Source organism: Schistocerca nitens, chromosome 4 (assembly GCF_023898315.1).
Source record: "Schistocerca nitens isolate TAMUIC-IGC-003100 chromosome 4, iqSchNite1.1, whole genome shotgun sequence".
NCBI classification, from domain to species: Eukaryota; Metazoa; Arthropoda; class Insecta; order Orthoptera; family Acrididae; genus Schistocerca; species Schistocerca nitens.
In genome coordinates, this window is record NC_064617.1 from 119,278,959 (window position 1) to 119,282,963 (window position 4,005).

A 4,005-nucleotide genomic window follows, 5' to 3' on the forward strand; every position below is an offset into this window, starting at 1 on the left:
AATTTCACGAAATGTATTTAAAAACTGAATTCCGGGACTTTTGAGCGTCCCGAAACAAATTTTCGGGACACCGGAATACAGGGATGAAAACCGGGACAATCCCGGTTTTCCGGGACGTTTGGTCACCCTACTGAATAGAGGGAGCGGAGGAGAACACGAGAAAAGCGGAAGCATGCCAAATCTGAAGTGGTTGTCATACGGGACGAGCCAACCACAACTACAAAGCACTCACGCTTTAAGCAAAAGTGCTCTATTATTAGGTACCGTTTTCAAAATTAAAATTACCAGTAAAATAGCAGTCTTTAAATTATGGAAAATGTGCCATACTATTACTATCGGATATATAAATATTACCCTTGCAAAAAATCTTCTAAATATTTTCTCGTTCTGTTATAGCAGAACAAAGAATTAAAACGTGTAATTGTTACCTCTGGAAAACATGGTTGCGAATTTCGAGTGTTTGGGTTTCCTAATTATGGGTATTAAATGAACATTAAAATTTGATGAATTAATAACGTAGTCTTCATTGGCACCAAATGTTTGTTTCAGAAGTATAAAGTGCTTTATTACTGTCGTGTACTCTGCAGACATTTCATCTATAACGAGAAAAATGCTCCGTATTTGTGCTTTTTGATACAGAAGTCACATTTAAAAAATTGCAAAAACTGTCCAAGAATCATTGTCGACAACTGCAAAATGCTCGTAACGACAGCGGAAGCAACCGATGCATTTAGTCCAGGTCTCTTTACAGGTATCGGTAGAGCACAGTTGGTCACAATGTAAGTGCTCGTCATTCTCTTCATATTCACATGATGAGTCTTTCAACGTGCCCTCATCGACACTTGCTCACTATGAGCCTGCCGATTCATTGCTTCCTGGTTCTTTCTTACGAACGGCCCAGATACTGAATGTCGATCAGATGCATTAAATGAAGCACCTGCAGTATGTTTTGTTGCAGATGGTGTCGTCCCTGTTGTCTTTGTACTTTTCTTATTCCCTTTATACAAGGAGTGCTCCAAAGCCCTTTTAAAAGGAAATAACAACACTACTGCTTTACCTGCTCTTAACGTTGAGTTTAATGATGGAAGTACAAGAAGTGCGTGATTTCAAAAACAGACATCGCTGTCTCTTGTATTCCATTAACTGCAGTCGATAATGGCCCAGTTACGGCTTGTGAGACCTTACACTCAGCTGCTGCTGGTTGCTGAGGAGGAAAATCCATAGATAAAGAAACCTGAGTGTCAGAGTGACACGTCCCACTTTTGTAAGACATTTGCAGCCACTTCCATTGTTACGGCCCTGCAGTATGTCCAGCCCAACAATGGCCTAACGTCTTTGTCTCTCAAACACAGGAAAGGTGATACATGTAGCAAAGTTCAGAACATCTGGTTGTATAAGCTGAAGCCAAATTTAGGGTACCCAAAATGTTGCAACATATTTTTAGCCACCATTAGGGACCATCCGTTATTTCCATTCAGGCACAAACAACTCCTTAAGTGAACTGCGGAAGACACGTTTTATCAATTAGGTAAGAAAGAGCAAGCTTCAAAGTACTGTTTCATATGAAATACTTTGAAATTCAGTTTTACCTGGCTTGAGGAAGGACTTCCAGATGAACTCTGCAGAACATGTTTATCTTGATCACAATGCAAAAATAGGTATGGGGAACGGAATTTTAACAGCACCGGCACAAAACTCACATGGGGCGTCAGAATGAACTTCGCTACTGGTTGTCGGAACCAGCTATGTAGTGCAGCAGCAAGGGCGGGATATATCCAGCTACCCAGAATTAGGAAACCTTCCGAAATATGGTGACTTTACCCTAAACGACTACTAGCAACATGTTAGAAAAACGGGAAAAAGGGATTTGCCTCAGAAAGTAAAGTACCACAGCGGTGTCGATCCCTTCCCCTTAGGCTCTTGCTACTATTATAAACATGACCAGTGTGTCATTGGTGCTAAAAACACAACGTACCACGAGTGAAAGTAATCGGATAGTACTAACAGTACCATCTCAACAAACCGATGAGAATGAGAACTGGAAGATGCAAAATTCTGAGCTGCTCGAACTCTTGTGTTCAGCTGCTTTTGGTCTTCATACACTTGCTAGTCTTGTAAATAAACGACTCAACCTTTGGGCAAATTCTCCACATTTCCATTCAATAACGTTTCATGGAATAATTTTCCTGGGTACCTAATCATGTAGAGGGACAGTATTGATTGCACAAGAGCGATTGGTGAGAATAATATGTGGTGTTCACCTGTGGTCTTTATGTGTGCACCTCTTCAAGGAATTATGAATTTTAACTGCACCATCGCAAAACATATATTCGCTAATGAAATTCATCATAAAAAATCCATCACAATTTGTGAAGAACAATAATGTCCATGCCTACAACACTAGAGGAAAAATTGACGTCTATTACCCGTTATCAAAGGTCTCGGTGACTTACGAAGGAGTACAGGTAGCAAAGCAACCTAACATCATTTATTCTGGACAACTCCTTGTGTTCCGTGGACGAATTTTAATTAAGAATTGGTAGCGTGTAGAAAACCGTAGTTTTTAAGTAGCTGCACGAATAGGACTATAGTGTACCAACCATGTTTAGTCAAAAAATATGCCAGAGCGGAACTGAGTTGCAACAAAGCCAGCCGCTAGCGGACTAGAGTGTTATGCATTGCAGAGCAAATCACGGCTGACTGGCATTGGGTGTGGTACAGCAAAGCCAACGCTGCATTACGTTAGCTTATGGATGGAAACTGTTCTTTGCCACAATGAAAGTGTTTAGAGTATGTGCCTTAAGTCCTAAGCGAACCTAGTCTGGAGCGTACAAGTACTTAGCCATCCGTGTATCATTCTCGCCTCAGTATCGCAGCCTATACCTGTGCTACCCGGAGCGACATCCTGGAATACAGTATGGCATCCATTGTTTAACCACGAGATGGGCCAGCCTGCCCTGAGTCACGAGGGAGCTGCCTGCTCGCTAGAAGGAGTTCACAGCCATCGTCAGCTGCGCTGTCACGCTGTTGTCACTAGAGATGGGCAGACTCGTTCATCCTTGGGAACTAGTTCACTGGTGATCGCTCTTTCTTGGTAACCGTTCATTTTTACTCGTTCTCCGTTCATTTGTGCTTGGTATATAGTTTTTATGAAAAACTTAAAATTGGTAGCATAGGTGACTAAAGATGGAAGGCACCAAGAGGGGGCACTTGCCTCCGCCCTGGACTACAGAGTTTTTATTCATAACAGAATTCTCACACAATTTTCGTGATTATGGAAAACCTCTCGTTTAGTCAACTGTACCGTTATGTGGCTGATCGCACTGAAATAATATAAGGTGGCGCACGAGAAACCGGCCCCGAGTACAGACTGCTCGACAGTTACACAGGATTTGTTGACCGCTACGAGCAGGACAGATACACATGAAATAATTAGGCAGTGAAGAGATAGCAAATAAACTAATGTAAACAACAACTTGCAACGGCCTTGCCGCAGTGGATACACCGGTTCCCGTCAGCTCACCGAAGTTAAGCGCTGTCGGGCGTGACCGGCACGTGGATGGGTGACCGTCGGGGCTGCCATGCGCTGTTGCCATTTTTCGGGGTGTACTCAGCCTCCTGAGGAGCTACTCCACCGAATAGTAGCGGCTCCGGTCAAAGAAAACCATCATAACGACCGAGAGAGCGGTGTGCTGAGCTCACGTCCCTCCTATCCGCGTCCTTATCTGAAGATGACACGGCGGTCGGATGGTCCCGATGGACCACTTGTGGCCTGAAGACGAAGTACTCAAACAACTACTTCGAAAAAATAGATGACGATTGGTAGGCGACAATGAGCAGTCTAGTACTCGGGACCGACTTTTCGTGCGCCACCCTGTACCACTGAAATAATATTGTACAAGTTATCATATTCTGTTCACAAATTGTGACACCAGCCACTCGATTATGGAACGCGGACTTCATTCGATTGCAAGTCGGTCTGCCTTCCATAAAAATGAACATGCT

The 4,005-nt window shown here is 43.2% G+C and overlaps 1 pseudogene; it reads left to right on the top strand.

The window, feature by feature from the left end:
- The first annotated feature begins 3,477 nt into the window (after positions 1-3,477).
- LOC126253905 (5S ribosomal RNA) lies at positions 3,478-3,595 on the top strand (annotated as a pseudogene).
- The last annotated feature ends 410 nt before the right edge of the window (positions 3,596-4,005 follow it).